Here is a 17,185-nt window from a genome sequence, read left to right as displayed (position 1 = left end):
GAAGAAGATAGATTCTGTAGGAAATTACTAGACACACAAATCTCCTCTGCTCAGTGCGTTTGCCATAGAGAACTCAATTTAAACTATAGTGAGGATTTCATAAGGGCCCGCCCTGCCTTATTCTGGAAAGCAAAAGACACACAATTGATGGACGGAATGCAGAACAAATCAAAACATTCACCTTCAATCAAGAGATCTGGGTTAAATCCATCATTCTTTTGCTCACCATGCCAGCCCAGTTTAAACCTCGCCATATGTAAATCAGTCTTGACCCTGTGCCTCATGGGAACAGTCCAGCCCGAACTGCCAAGCCAGGTCCTCCCTGGACCGGAAACAAGCATCCTAGGACCGGTTTCGGGGTTTTACCCCTCTTCAGCCAGGATAGCTTGATGACAGTGGCACAGTGAGCCCAGAACCCACGTCTGGGCATACCTGGCGCACTTAGGGCAAGAAAGCAAAAGACACACAATTGATGGATGGAATGCAGAACAAATCAAAACATTCACCCCCAGTAAAGAGATCTGGGTTAAAGCCATCATTCTTTTTCTCACCATGCCACCCCAGTCTAGATCTGGCCATATGCAAATCAGTCTTCACCCTGTGCCTCATGGGAATAGTCCAGCCCGAACTGCCAAGTCAGGTCCTCCCTGGACCGGAATCAAGCCTCCTTGGACCGGTTTCTGGCTGGACTGTTCCCATGAGGCACAGGGTCAAGACTGATTTGCATATGGCTGGGGTCAAACTGGAATGGCATGGTGAGCAAAAAAAAGATGGATTTAGGCCCAGATCTCTGTACAGAGGTGAATATATGACATTGTTCTGCATTCTGTCCATCAACCGTTGTTTTTGCATTTGTCACCTGAGTGGGACGGGTATGCGCGGACGTGGATCCTGTGCTCTCCATGCCACTGGAATCAAGCTATCCTGGCTGATGAGGGGTGAAACCACGAAACCGGTCCTAGGATGCTTGTTTCCAGTCCAGGGAGGACCTGGTTTGGCAGTTTGGGCTGGACTGATCCCTTGAGGCACAGAGTCAAGACTGATTTGCATATGGCTGTGTTCAAACTGGAATGGCATGGTGAGCAACAAAACGATGGATTTAGCCCCAGATCTCTGTACTGGGGTGAATGTATGACATTGTTCGGCATTCTGTCCATCAACTGTTCTTTTTGCATTTGTCACCCCGAGTGGGACGGGTATGCCCAGATGTGGGTCCCGTGCTCTCCATGCCACTGGAATCAAGCAATCCTGGCTGATGAGGGGTAAAACCCTGAAACCAGTCCTAGAATGCATGCTTCCAGTCCAGGGAGGGCCTGGCTTGGCAGTTCGGGCTGGACTGTTCCCATGAGGCACAGGGTCAAGACTGATTTGCATATGGCTGGGTTCAAACTGGAATGGCATGGTGAGCAAAATAACAATGGATTTAGGCCCTTGCCTCTGTACTGGGGTGAATGTATGACATTGTTCTGCCTTCTGCCCATCAACTGTTGTTTTTGCATTTGTCACCCCCGAGTGAGACGGGTATGCCCAGACGTGGGTCCCATGCTCTTCATGCCACTGGAATCAAGCTATCCTGGCTGATGAGGGGTGAAACCCCGAAACCGGTTCTAGGCTGCTTGTTTCCAGTTCAGGGAGGACCTGGCTTGGCAGTTGGGGCTAGACTGTTCCCATGAGGCACAGGGTCAAGACGGATTTACATATGGCTGGGTTCAAAATGGAATGGCATGGTGAGCAAAAAAAGATGGATTTAGGCCTAGATCTCTGTACTGGAGTGAATGTATGACATTGTTCCGCATTCTGTCATCAATTGTTGTTTTTTCATCTGCCTTATTCTGGGTCGCCATATGGAAAAATCCGGCAGCGTCCCTTACAGGAGAGATTATAGGAGAGTGCATTAGTTGTGAGAAAGGGCTGGATATCCCGTGGCTGGCTGGGGTGAACCAGAGCTTATGCAGTGTTAACTTTGGCTGGCTCTTTCTAAAACCAAGTAAAGCTGAGACTGTACACAAAAATGCCCTTAGGAGAGCACTTTATACACTCTATGGCACGGAAAGACTGGAGAGGGAATCCAAGAAATCGTCTGTTTTTAATTATATGAACTTTGAGTATAATGTGCACCCTTTATCTTGCTACCTTACCCTGACCATAAGTTACTGGGAGAGGGGTCTTCTCTTCTGCTTAAGGGCAGGTTCTGTAAAATGTCTGCTTTGTTTCCCTCTTGGGTATAATGCAAATCTTGACTCTCTACCTTGTCTTGTGTGCTGGAAAGAGTGGTCAAACTATTTTACACTATTTATTTTTTTGTAAGTTTTTACAAAGTATACCAAATGGCTTGTAATCCTGTTTTTTAAGAAAAACAGGCCCATCAGTCTGGTAGCTGCATAAAGGAGTATACTAACACTGGTAGACGAAGAGTTAATCTTTCACGTCAGCACTTTTATGAGAATTGCTGTGCGGGCCTGCAAGACGATGTGCAACCCTTGTTGAAAAGCCTTGTATTCTTTCTTTATGCATGAACTTTTACTCAAATTTGCCACATGGGCCTTAAAATATTTTGTATTTATGCCCCAAGTTATTGAATTTTGAATGTGATTATGTATTTGTGCTTTCAAATTGTTGTGTTTGATGTGCTTTTATGGATAAGGCCTTATCCGCATAACGTATTTTTTTAACTTTGAACTTGAGCTGCTCTTTCTATCAGTTTGCCCAGGAAATGTCCTTTTGTAATTGATCTGTTTTTGTCTGGGTCAGTTGGGTTCTTGTTTGTTTTCTTTATTAATGGGCTTATGTATGCCTTTTTTAAGTGTTCAGGAAAGATGCCTGTAGTTAAGGAATTATTGCTATTTTTTCTTACTGGTGTGGCAGCAGAGGTAGTTAGAAGAATGTTCTTGAATAAGTGTGGTTAACTAGGGTCAGCTTTGACCAAATCCATAAATTAACTTTGTGATAGTTTTTTGAAGAAATGGAGAGGCTAGGTTAGCCTACTCTAGGAGGGAATTGTTGAAAATTGTCTGGTGCTGGTGGTTTTCCTTTGTTTTAAATAAGAGTTCATTATGTCTGCTTTGATTGCCATGCCATATAGGTCTGAGTGCCTCATCCATTTCAAAATTATATTATGCTCTCTGGTACTAGCAATATTGTTTTTGTCAAAGATTTAATACAAGAATGCAAAGAAATATCAAGAATAAAAAACTAGTCATTATGCAAATACAAGGTCAAAAAGACAACTTGCAGCAGGAATGAGCATGTATTGTATACCTAGAAAACCTGGAAATTCACTTATGCCTCAATTCTTAGCCCGGGTCTTGCATTATACCATCTAATCGCTGGTGAGTACTAGTGCTGTTTTCCTTCATTTATTTATTATGCTGTGGCACTGGATCTCTCGCCCCCAGTACTGCCAAGAACCCACCCTTGACTGATAGTGGAAATGTGCGTATGTGATACGTAGAATAGGTATTGTTCTAGAGGGGTACCCTGGTATAAAACTTTTCCAAGTTTGTATGTGTGCTGCGCAGTACAACACACAACCAACGTTTGGAGAAAAGAAGAAAGGATACATTTTTGGTGCAATGCTATGTCTACCTATTTTAGTAGATAGGGGTTTGCATCAAAAACAGTGGGCAGTTGCATGAGAACCCCCCTCTACCTGCCATGGTAGGCCCCCTTGACACAAAGTAGTGTAAAGTAGCACTACTTTATATTACTACTACTACAGGCTACTGGAAAGTAAGGGGCTTATTTATGAGAGCCCTGCGTCACTTTTGTACAACGTAGATTAGTACATGCATGACATATGGCTCTGAATCGGATTTATAAAGCCATGCAAAACCACCTTGCGTGGCTGTGAGTGGCCTCATAAATCATGAGTAGGCAATGCAGCACAAATGGCTGTGTTGCCTTACTCTGCGCCCAGGAGGCGTTCCATGGGCATTGCGTTGGGTTTTTCCACACATCTATGGATTTTTATTCTGCCCCAGATTTACAAATTCATATAAAACTGGGGAAGCGCCAAATTCTTACTCCTCCCAAGATGAGGCCTTTTTTCCTCTTTCTGTGTGTTATAAAATCTGCAGCACATATAGAAAGCCAAAAACGCTACTTAGGATTGTTTTTGTGCAGGAATTGCTCCTTCCTGCACAAAAACAATTCTGCATGCAAATGAGACACACTTCCAAGGGTGCCTACTTTGACCCTAGGCTGCTGAGATGGTGCCAGCTCAGTGAGAAAGGACAGGAAAGCACAGTATTGCATGAATACAGTGTATCTCTGCCTTTTCACTTTGAAGTAGGGCAGAGCAACAATGTTCCTTGCTGTGCTGCCCTAAGCCAAAATCTCATAAATGAGGACCAACTTCTCAATTCAAGTGTTTGTGCAGGTTTGCACCCCTTTTGTGATGCAAACCTGGCAAAAGTGTTAGTAAATCACAGCAAATGTGTTTTAGTGAAACTTGACAAAACCTTTATATTATATTAATTCAAAATCTTTGACTTGGTCAATATTTGTTATTAATTCCCCTTCCTCTGATAGGTTCTCGTTCTCCCACATCACAATTTGCTGCTGTTCTTGCTCTCAGGAATTCACATGACGAACACCCCTGCTTGTTGTTACTCAGGGACAGAGGAAGAATGATGCTGTGCTGGAAGTGGATTACATATCTCATTACTTTAGGAACCACTAAATTACTGGAATTAAGCCAGTTATTTTCCTGACTAAAAAAATTGTATGGGAGTTGGCTGAACTTGGATGCATGCACAAGCTCAAAAACATCTTTGCGCATAAACAGACCAGTAAACTCCCTGCTCAACTCATCCAAAAAACAGCAGACACATCACATAATCAAGCACAAGCATCCATGGAACAATGTGCTCTAATTCATGAACACAAGTCTTCAAAACAACCCATAAAGACTGACCTCTGATCACACATCTAACATTCCCTGGGCAATGGGCACTTGTACTGAACAATATTTAACTATCATGGAAAATCTCTTTGGCCCAACGTGCCTGTCTGGTGCCACAGCATCCACTCCATGAACTGGATTCACATCATGGTCACAGTTCAAATCCCGCTATTAGTACATGTGCTGCAATGCACCAACTTACAACATCTGCACATAATGCACTTGCGCTTTTTCCCTATTCTAATATAGATGTAGGAGAAGGGTTGACTTACACTTCACTTGCACCTGGCATAGAAATATTTGTAGTACTAAATTTCATCTACTCATGAAAGAAAGTTTTCTGCATGAATACATAAGTCTTTATCTGTAGGAGTTTCCTAAATAGAACAACGTCGATTGCCTATATTTTTATTTTCAACAGGCTTCTGAGTGCCAGTGAGAAGGAATCTGGAGGCAAGAGTTGAACTGTAGAATGTTATTAGAAACAAATACTTGGGAGAGAATTTCAGATTGCCAGAGTGAGAAATCTTGTTGGTGCAGAATCCGACCCCCAAACTGTTTCACTTTTGACACAGATGTAGAAAGTTGGTGCTGGGTGTCAGCCTTAGGCTTCTGTGGGCGTTAAAATGTTTGGTAAAGAAAGCCAGGACTGAACCTTGCGCAGTTGCATGGGTAACGGCATTTTTTTATTTGATTTCTTGCCAGTGAAGTGATTTTAGAACTGGGTGATGTGATTGGAGGCCTGAAGGTTAAGAATGAGGCTTAAAACAACATTTTGATCTTTTTGTAATTTGATCAAGATTTTGTCTGGGAGGCCCTCATACACTCTATTCAAGTTGTCATAGTGAGAGAGGGTAGCGGCCCTTGGCTTAAAGTAGGAGAGGAATCCACCGTAGGTGACGGAGATAGAAGTACACATTTTTGAAAATGGACTTGACCTGAGAGAAATGGGAGAGATCCTTGGCCCCAATAACTTCCAGGTTTTGAACATATTTAGAAGGGCTAGGAAAGGCCAAAGATTTTGGGAACAAACAATAGTTAGAGCATGTGGCCAAGAGACTTACCTCAGTTCTCACGCCTTTAAGGTGTAACCAGTTATCCGGCATCCACTTGCTTGCACTTGTTAGAGTCAAATGAGGACTCCTTTATGGTTTTCTGTATCTTTGGTGATTGTGAGTTTCACTTGGGTGTATTTATAATGCACATTCTAATAATTATACGCTATAAAAAGAGGTACGTAATTCAAATTTCTAAACGGGACACAGACCTGTATATTTCTGATAGGGCCAGATGTTATGTCAATATTGCCCGATGGCCAAATTGACATGAATTTACAGAAAGGGGAACAGAGTTGTGGCACACTAGTGCTTGCATCCAGTCAGGGTGGCAGAATCAGATTTATTGGCCATTGGGAGTATGAACCTCTCTCTGAAACATCTAAGGGGTTGATTACGATGCCATTCAAAAGGGCTCCGAAGCGGATTCGGGTTTGCTGAATCTGATTTGGAACCCTTTTTCTGACTGAATCGTACGCAGTTCCCAAAGACTGATTACCATGCCTGTAAACTATTCGGGCTGTCCGAATCGGTCCTGAAAGGCATTCGGACAGGTCGCATCTTTTTGAGCCGGATTGTACAGCTATATGGACTCGGTTTCCGAGCGATTACGATGACCAATCAGATTTTCCCCAACCATCCCTTTTTTCAATGGGAGCATGTGTATTCGTTCGGAACACAGGCTCCCATTAAAGTCAATGGGAGTCCTACTGAATCATATCCTGAAGCATCTGGATTTTGCCAATTGGCTTGGTTAGACTCCCCCAATTTGAGTCATTTGGAAAGCATTCCGGGACCGATTCAGTAGGAATGCTTTCCGGATGAGATCCTAATCGGCCCCTATGTCTGTCTGCATTGCATGTGTGTGATTGGAGGGTGTGTGCATTTGTGTCTTCATGGTTTGCGTGTCTCTGTAGAGTGTGTGTCTGCAGGAGGGTGTTGCTCTGTTTGTAATGAGGCTTGTGTGTTCAGTCTCTCCAGAGTGTGTGAAGTTGGCAGGTTTTATGGAGAATTTTGTTTCCAGGGAGATGTGCATCTCTGAAGTGTGTGTGAATGATTTGATATGAGTGTATATCTTTTTAAGAGTGTGTGTGTGTTGGACTTGTGGCAAAAGTGAAACTCTGAGTACGACTCTTGTTTTTTTGCTCTGCCTCTGAGTCTTGTTGATACATTCCTCATGAATCTTACCTTCTTTCTGTCCTCCTCCTTGACTGTACAATACAGTTTCTCTTTTACAATCTGCAGGCCTTTTAAGTTTTCTGCACAAACGAAAGGCAAAAGCTGAAAACACTCTTGCCTACCTACCGGACCAGTCCTGATGGGCACCAAATAGTAAAAATTCCCGAGGAGAATGGAGATGCCCCACGGAATTTTGAAACACAGTATTATTTTTCGTTTAACAAATATATTTGAAGAATTGAGTGGGTGGTTTTCACACCCTAACCTAGAAGACAGAACATTTCTCTTTTATTATACAGGTAATTAAAACCATAACATAAAAACATCATATAAAACTTAATAAAATTTAAGGATTCAAAAATTGTTTAAAATCTGGAAATACGAAATAAATGTCAATTCCAAAAGCAGCATTTCAGGTTGATGGCTATATATCACAATTAGCCGTTTAGTACGAAAGAGAAGTGTATAGTATAAAAAAATAAAAAAATAAACAATAGCAAAAGTGTCACAATGCTTATTACTAATGGTTAACTTTCTTCAACGTTCAATAGAGCTTTTCAATTTCTTAGTGCTGGGCATTGTGCAGTGCAGTTAAAATAATGTTAACAAACTTCCCATCCCTTGCAAGAACTTGGGCTGAATTATTACTGAAGCACAAATCAGATGCTTCCCTGCAGTGTCTCAGTAACTTTTCCCGATAGACTGGGACCAATAGGCGTCGTCGATCATTGGCAAGATGGGGGCAACAACACAGCAGATGTAACCAGGACTCATGTGGATAATTGCAGAGCCTACAAGTTAGCTGACCATTCCTCCGAGCCCACAGCGGGTTAAAGTCATGAATTGGAAGGGCTAACAGCCTCATCTAAATGAATTTTATTACGAGTCTGTGATCGAAGAAATATGGTTGAGGTTTCCCCTTGATATACGATGCATCCAGAGCTGTAAGGAGTGGTTTTTTGGGAAGCCGAGCTATATCTCTCTCGAATGATACTAGAGTAATTTGGATTTTTATCGTTGTTTTTCCACGTTGACAGGGGAATAATTGAATTAGAGAAGTTTATGATTTCAATCTTCAATGTGGAAGTGACCAAGTGCAACTCTCTGTACCAAGGAGAGAGTTCGTCCGTGAACACTGATTGCAATTGTTCTTTCATGGATTGAGCTGGTGCACGCAAAGTGTAGATATAGAATTTAATTAGGTCTCCCAGACAACGAAGATCTGCACTTGCCAAGCCCAGCTCAAGTCTCAGTCTCGCCCTCCAGGGAAAGCCAGGTGACCATAAGACACTGCCGGAAGCAGTTTGGCGCGTAAGACCCTTAAGATTGACTCGCATGTGGGGCTGTGCAAATGCCGATTCAAGCGCCTCAGACTATGTATAACCCCTGCTCCCTTGGGCCGAAGATGTTTGAGATGGGCTACTTGATTTGCCCTTTCGTTAAACCAAACTCCTAGATAATTATACCTAGTGCAGGTCGCTATATATAGACCACCTGCTCGCCAAGACGGGTTTTTCTTTTTTGGATGTTTCCCAAAAATCTTGACTTTAGTTTTTGACTCATTCATCAAAATATTGTTTTTTATATTATATGAGTTAAGGGCAGTGAGCGCTCTTTGTAGACCTGTTTTTGTATGGTCTATAATAATAATGTCGTCAACGTATTGCATAATCTGTAGTCGTATGCCACCCAGTTTTGGGGCTACCAAAGTTGCACCTCCCAGTTCTTTAGGCAAGTCAGCGGTATAAAGATTAAAAAGTAGTGGGGCTAATACGCAGCCTTGCTTTAGACCATTTTTTGTTGCAATTTTTGCAGATACTGTTGTGGCACTTGTTTTAATCCTCACCCAGGTTTTTTGATGCAGTGATATCAGTGCAGAGAGGAGTGCAGATGGTATCCCCCAGGAATTTAATTTGCTCCATAGCATCCCTCGATTGACTCTATCGAATGCTGCACTGAAGTCCATAAAACGGCAGAATAAAGGTAGCTGACTAGCCAAGGTGGCTCTCCACGACAGGTAGGACAGTGCTATTATATTATCTGTCGTAGAGCAGCCTGATCTGAAGCCTGACTGAGTACGGGGGAGGATGCTGTTTTCTGTGACCCAGTTTTCGAGTTCTGCCAGCAGACCACGAGCATAGGCCTTAGCTTCGATATCCAATAAAGCTATTAGCCTGTAATTGGCCGGATTTGAACGGTTACCCTTTTTGTAAAGTGGATGTAATATTGAGCCCTGCCAGGTAGATGGAATTGTGGCTGTAAGGAAGGCTTGTTTAAAAAGAGGTGTAAGAAGCTCTGCCCAGAAGGATAGATTTGATTTGAAAACTGTAGCAGGTATTCCATTTGGCCCTGGCGCACCATCATTCCTCATGCGGCTAATGATCTTGATCACTTCGGCTTCAGAGATGCCTGGACCCAGGATGTTTTCGTGATTTGGTGCTTGAGGCGAATGGAGGGCAGACAGCTCCCCTGTCCCACTGTTGTAGAGCTGATTGATGTGATTCAACCAAACATTCTCGGGTACCCCACTCTCCATAGACTGACCACTATTACTGACTTGGTTAATATATTTCCAAAATGGAGCTGGATTTTTTTCCTTAAGAAGAGAGAAAAGTTTAAGCCAGGCATCCTCTATTCGTTTGGTATGTTGCTCCCATGCACGTTTCTTATAGGCAGCTCGAAGAGATCCAATTATGGTGCACTGCAACGCTTTTCTCCCTCTTTGTTTTGCATGGGATTATGACGCTCCATTCGCTTTCCGGAGTTTCCTTATTTGGGTGCTGGTTTAGATCGTTTGGCCCCTGTTTTTGTTGAGAATCCAATGTTCCCCCCAGCGCCCGATGCAGGTCCATCAGTAAAAAGGGCCAGTAGTCTAAGAGGGCTTGCAAACCAAAAGCAGTTTTTAGTTGTTCATTTTTAGTTGTCCATGCGGACAATTTTGTACTGAGGTTAGCGGTTCATTTTATCCTGCGCGGGACTTTATCACATTCTTCGCCTGTGGATTCGCCCTACAGGTATGAATTTACAAGGTTCAGCAGTGGAAAGACTGAAAGATGCTCTAAGGGGCCTGTGGTCACTCTCTGCTCGATTGTCAATGTCAAAGTCATTCAAATGCAAAGCTAGTGTGCTACCGATGAATAGATAATCGATTGTAGAGATATTCTTATATGTTGGAAGCAGGGCCCATGTCTGATCCTTTGCTTTCTTGAGATTATAAGTGGATGATATAGAACAGGTGTCAAATAAGGCTTGTAGTACAGCAACCTCTTTAGGTTGTTTATTTTCATTTCCTGTCTTGTCAAGCGATCTATTATTAAAGGGGATATTTGATGAGAAGATCTCCAATGATGGCTGCCTGATCATCGATTGCTTGGTTTCTCTGATGCGAAACTGGGTTAACATAGCAGTTGAATAATAGCAGTCGAAGCGGTTTATAGTGATTTTTTATTCCATTAATAAGTAATACTTGGATTCCAGTTGAGGGATGTGCAAGTGTGATTGCTCTTGAAAAAACAAGGAGAGGGGCTCGTAAATGTCCAAAGAGACAGAGCACCAGGCACTATGTAGTGAAAAATATTTTTCCCTTTGGACTATGCAAATAAATAAAGTACCAAGTGTGATTGCTTCCAACCTTCGGGAATGCTTGATGTAAACAGAAAGGCTGCCCACTGGCCGCCCAAAAATATTGCGTCTTGAGGCCGGAACATGGATTTCGAAGTACCCGGAAAGAGCTGTAGTAGATGTTGCCCATGTCTCCTGGAGACAGATTATATCACTGCTTTGAAGGTAATCTATGGCCGAATCATTTTTAATCCGTTTCTGAAGGCCAGCCACATTCCAAGAAATGATCGTTAAGTAATTATTTTGCCCGTTCAATGTGTGGTCTGTGTTGCCTCTAACATTTAGATATCTGATAACTTGAGTCTCAGGGGCAGAAGGACTGTTTGAAATGCATTTATCTGTACTCTGTCATACTCATTCCTTTGCTTCCTTCCGCAACAGATTGATGACAAATAATGTGCTGCTCATTGTCCAGATGAATGTTGTCCTAGTGTAGTGTTTGTCTTCGTCAAACCTTTCCCTAAATCCCCTTTCCAATCCATTAATCAAAACCCTTACCCTCTTCCTCTAGGCTGTGTGATTTCTTAAGGTGTGGTTTAATTTACATCATCAATGGATCACACACTTGGTGTGGTGGTTGTGGTGAAAGCAACATCAACTTACTTCAAGATCTTCTAAAGAACAGCCTACATTGGCCCCACTTACCCACCCGCGCATGAAAAGCGATCCATATTTTAGATATAGAATGAAGATCATCAGTCGTCAGCATCATCATTCAGGCCTTGTGTTGCATAACCGTAAACACCTCACCTAAGCTTGTCCACTCCACACTTCGAGTAAGATTTTCATAACTCGAGGATTTCGTAAATACTACTAGCTCCACATTTGCCAAAAATTACAACTATTGCTATTTTTTTGTATTTCAGCACTATCGGACATTCTGTAGTGTCATCATATAGTACTCCATCCTCAATTCTTTGTAAACCTTTGATATAATATAACCCACTAATGCAGTCTATATATTTTCATTTACTTGCCTATGATGGATAATCAATCATTCAGATTAACCCCTTCAGTGCCACGCCCTTTCCCCCTCCTGTGCCGGGCGTTGCACTAGTGGGTGGGGTTCATGACGAGATAGTCTCGTCATGGGCACAGCGCAACCGTGCTCCATGACGAGACTATCTCGTCATGGGCACTGAAGAGGTTAATCTTACAATTGGAGCTCACATGTGGTCCTCGCTTGTGAAGTTGTAATGCATTCCCTGTTATTGCTTCCTCTATATTCAGGTAAGGAAACTAGTATGGAGTGAAGTGAATTAGTTAAATTAGTAAATAAGTAACTAACTGCTATTATTGTTTATCTAGGTTGTTGTAGACAATATAGGTCATAGCAGCATTTCCCCAATGGTCAGGATAGTTAGAGAAGTATAACTCTATAAGTAAGCAGTATACTTTCTCTTACTAGTACATAAACAGTCTGCATGAAAGCTGAAGGCAGCAGTGCAAAGTAAAAGTAAAACAAACTACCTAAGGCATACATTTCCATGAAATGAAATTGTTTCCCCCTTAATTTTTTTTTTACAAAGAAACCGACCCTCTTCACCCACACAACATGCCCACCCCTCTCACCAAACAAACAGACCCAAGCCCCAATGTCCCAAAATTCAAAATGTCCTAAGAAAGTCCCAACTCCCTCTCCATGAGCTCCAACAAGACACTCCCACCAAAACAATTTTTTTTAAAGGGCTAAAAAAGGGTATTTTGGATGTTGGTCAGGAGCTGGTCCAGGCTCTACTCCCTTGTGGTGAGATAGCTTTCGATGGAGTCCAGCTGCTGTGGCACAGCAATGGACTGGTGTTGCCAGTTTGGGAGGGGATGGCAGCAGTTGATGGAAGCTGATGGCAGCATTAGAGATGGGATGGCTGGGAGGCTGGAAGCTGAGGGAGACCAGCTGTACTGGGGCCTGCTGAGAGGCATTTGTTTCCTTCTCCTCTTCTTTCAGGACTACCAGCCACCGTTATTATTGCTGGATTCACTCCAGCCTCTGCCACTGCAGATTGGTTGATATCACCTGCCTGTCGGGAGGTCCAACTGGACCTGCAGGGGTAGCTATATTGAGAAAAATAAAAATGACAAGTTGTAAACAATGCTTTGTGCAAACAAAATTACTGGGTTTTACGGTAACAGTGCATTGCTAGTCCCTAGGGCCATTGGAATTTGATGTGATTATGATTTGGAGAGTCGCAAGGCCTCGTATAAAATACACTGACTGTGTGACAGAAAAGTATTAAAAGGCAGAATAGCACCGGATTAATAGAACAGTAATTTGATTATTTTTTTCTTCTAAAGGCTTTTCAAATAATTATAAACAGACACTTTGAGTCAAAAAATTATTTACATCTCATTAATGAGTACTTTATTATGCACTATGGAGTACAAGTTGTGTGTTGTGTTAAAATAATGAAGCCATGTTCATTGCTAGCCAGCTCTATTTTTTATTCAAATGGCCCTGCTCTTATTCAAATGCATTTCTCTTTCTACCCTGACTCCAAAGAGGCAGATTTTTTAAAAATAAGATACTACGTCACACACCTCATGTATGAAATGTGGATATTAATATTACCTTGACTGCCATAAGTAGACGATGGGAAAAATGATGGACTGCTCGACCGGAAAGGAATGGGCTTTATATATTGTATCTGGCACATTCATCACAGAGTATCCCATTTGCCATTCTTGACATCAAAATGCACTTACTCCCACTTTACTCACCCATCACCACATAATATTTCCAACAAATTAATTCGCTGGGCAGTAAGCATGGAAAGGAATCTTGACTTACTCTACTGCAGGGTAGGATAGAGGGATTAGACAGGTAGGATAGATATTTTTTAATATACAATACAGGAGCCACTACAATGATCATTGATTTGTCATATTTGGCTTATTCAGTCACTGTACAATTCGAAAGGGAAAATCTGAACAGGTAAAAAATAAATCTGTTATGGGAAACCATGAAATATATTCTGGAATCACTTCACTTTACATGATTATAAAACGAATTGTGACACATGCCAAGAATGGATTTTCCAATTTGGTAGGCTGGGACAGACAAACTTAGGAAAACGTAAAGGAGTGAAGTACTAGGAGTTGACTCAGTGGGTGAAGGGAAACAACACACCTTGTGTGTTCGGTTTGCAATGCATTGAAAACATTGTAAATGCTGCATTAACTGAAGGAGACGCACATTGTACAGCCAAAACTGCAGTCACAAATTGACCCATACTGCACTTTGTCATAGGTGGCAAGGAGGGGTGAGGAATGATGGGTGGGATACATTTGGCTCACTGAACAAATACAGCGAGTCAAGGCAGTAGAATAAAAAATAAACAAATACCCCTCCACTTTGAACCATAGCATAGATAACCCCACATAAACAGTAAGCAAAGCAGGAGAGCACCATGCTTCTCATGAGAAGAGCTGCCTTGCTTATTCATCCAAACAATCCAAATATTTATCCACATTGTTATTCTTATTCACCCATCACCACCATGATTAAGCTTTACTTTCTCTCACCCAGTCTTTCACCAGAATTTCCAATCCATTATCCATCCATTCAATTCCCACCTTTTCTTCAAACCACCCTTTCACCAATCCATCCCTTTACCCACCCATGCACCCTTTTACTCATAAACCATTTCTTTAAACCTTCCGTTCTTTCTAGTTTCCCTAAAGTCATCAGCACTCATTTGGTGAGTTGCATATTGAATAGTCCATAATAACTGAAGCACCACTGCAGTTAGTAAAGCTGGGGGGTGGGGTAGTCACGGTCATGTGTTAACAGCGCCCTGGTACTACCTAGTGAGTATAGTAATTTCAAGAAATTATGTGACTTTCCTGTGCCCGTCCCTGCTGCCGCTTCTCCCCCTCCAACTGACTCTCCTCCTGCAGCAGTACTGGAACCGGCATCACTGGTGGTCTGTGTAGCTGGAAGAAAACATTATACATATCTAAGATAACAGATACGCCGCCCAAAATACAACTGCAGTACATCACTACAGTTGACTTAGCACTGCAGTATCTCACTACGGGCATTTGATTGGTTCACAAGGTTAGACAAGTCAGGGGTTGAATAATGGTCAATGAAAGGTAGGACACTTCATAATGTTTTTCCAGCCATGCTGAACTGTCATGGGAAACTACTGGTACTGGTATACTGCATAAATGAATGAGACAGCAGCACACTACATTGGGGGGTGGGGGAGGGTTCATGATGACCACGGCAACTCACTTCTGAACTCAACTTTTAGAGCATGAGCATGAAAATGAAAGCCTTCTCAACAAGCATACATCATGGATATTATGTATAATACTAGCTTACTTGGGGCTGCAATCTTCACGGTAGACAGTAGAGTATCAAAATGTGTTATTCTTAGTCTTACTTCTACAGTACCACAAGATATGGGATAGAGGGAAAGATTTTCAACAAAGCAGAAGAAAGTGAACTAGAGACTAGAGTAGAGACCCGAAAAAGTCAGCTACCAAAAAAGAAAACCATTTAATATAAAGAAAAATAAGATATTGTAGGGATAACAGGAATGAAACAAAAATGTAATCCATTGTGATGTGCCTGAGTGGGTTCATTATCTCATCCCCATCACCATGAGGAAGGAAGACGATAGGTAAGGGTGTCAGAGAAACTTTATTTCTCATCAGAAACACCAGACTCCAGGCAGCAACTCCCATCCTGGAGCCAAGAACCCACATTCCAATACCCCAAGATTCTACCCTAAGCCACAACAATTATAAAACCCAACACTAGGGAAAAAATAATAATAAATATTAAGACTTACTGGGGTCAGCAGAGCCCTCGGCAGCGGCACTGCCAGTCAGCGCCAGCTGACCAACTATTCCCGGACCTCTCTTCTGAACGTCCCTCTTCATGCCCTTGGGTGCTGATGTAAGAATGAAGAAGATTTAAAAAAATAGATTACTGATTGAATGAATCTCCGCAAAATTTTTATGACAAGCAAACACAGTCACATTGTACTTTTCTGAAACAGATTGCTTGTAGTACCAGTTTCAAGTCTATCGACTATCTTTGAGTTGCCCATACCAATTATGAAATCCCTATTGCAAATTTTGAAAAACTGCATTTGAAACTAATGCACCACAGTAAATGATCTTTGATTCTATTACAATTTCTCAACCCTCTTGATGGACCAACTCAGTCTCCATTTTTTGCAATGCATAGATGCATACTACACATTGTTGTGAAATAACTTGGAACTTTATGAGCTACATAAACAAAGTCACAGAGATAATGCGCTTCTCACTGGTATCAATGATTCACTCAAGTGACAGGAGGAGAGCCTGCAATGGCTTCTTAATTATTCATTGAAAACGAGCACCAATGAGGAGTACGATTAGGTAGCACTGAGTGTCTGCCTTACAGAAACTAGAAAATGTATCACACAATAATATTCCAACATAAACAAAACATAACTTACCTCTGAGTGTGAGCAGCATGCGATTTAGAAAATAAATGTTAGGAAAGAAAAGGAAACAAAACAGGGAAGTAAGGGGAAATAGAGAAAAAGTTACAAAAAACACGATTTTTATCCCCCAAAACCATAAAATACACAAACACAAACACACACACTAATATAAGAGAATACAAATGAGGGGTAGATGAATTCTAAAGGGGGAGGATTACACAGATTAAAGAGAGATTAAGATTTAAGCCTAGCACCATAACACAGAGCAGAAAAACAAGATGGCCACGCCTATGCAGAGTGCGTGAGGCCATCAGTGACTGATTTGGAATGCAAGAACGCACATGAGAACCTCGTGGGCTGTTCACATGCTATCTGGAAGGTGAGAACGCACTCTGCATTCACATTGCAACATGAGCAAGCCAGCCGGCAAACGCTGCCCGCCAGTACAATTCCGTGAACTCGGCCAAGGCCTAGTAAAGGGAAATGAATGTCATGTTTGCATATTTTCAATTTATTGTAAAGTACAGAAACAACTACTTTTGCAATAGTCCCTAGTTATTTTTTAGAATGTAATTTAGTATGGAAGTGTGTGCATTATATCTTGCTGATTGTCCAGGGATAGTCTCATTCTGACCAATGAACAGTATATTCTGCAAGATCCTAACAACTTAATTTTAAACATACATTAATCTGCACAGAACAATATTTCAGTCACAACCACTGATTCTACCGTCATTTTGCAAGTCAAATAATCTAAACATTAAAAAAAATAAGGGATCTATTTATGAGGAGGTTTGCTTCATGTTTGTACCATGTAAGGTGATAGTGGATGACGCAAACCTTAAGTAAGATTTATGAAGCAACCCAAGGCCAGTTTGCTTGGCCCTGAGTGGCTACATGAAATCGGATTTATGCAATGCAGTGCAAATCGCTGCATTGCACTATTCTGCCCTGGGATGTTGTTCCATGGGCATTGCATGGGTGTT

Source organism: Triturus cristatus, chromosome 4_1 (genome assembly GCF_964204655.1).
Source record: "Triturus cristatus chromosome 4_1, aTriCri1.1, whole genome shotgun sequence".
NCBI classification, from domain to species: domain Eukaryota; kingdom Metazoa; phylum Chordata; class Amphibia; order Caudata; family Salamandridae; genus Triturus; species Triturus cristatus.
Note: the sequence above shows the minus strand (reverse complement) of the source record.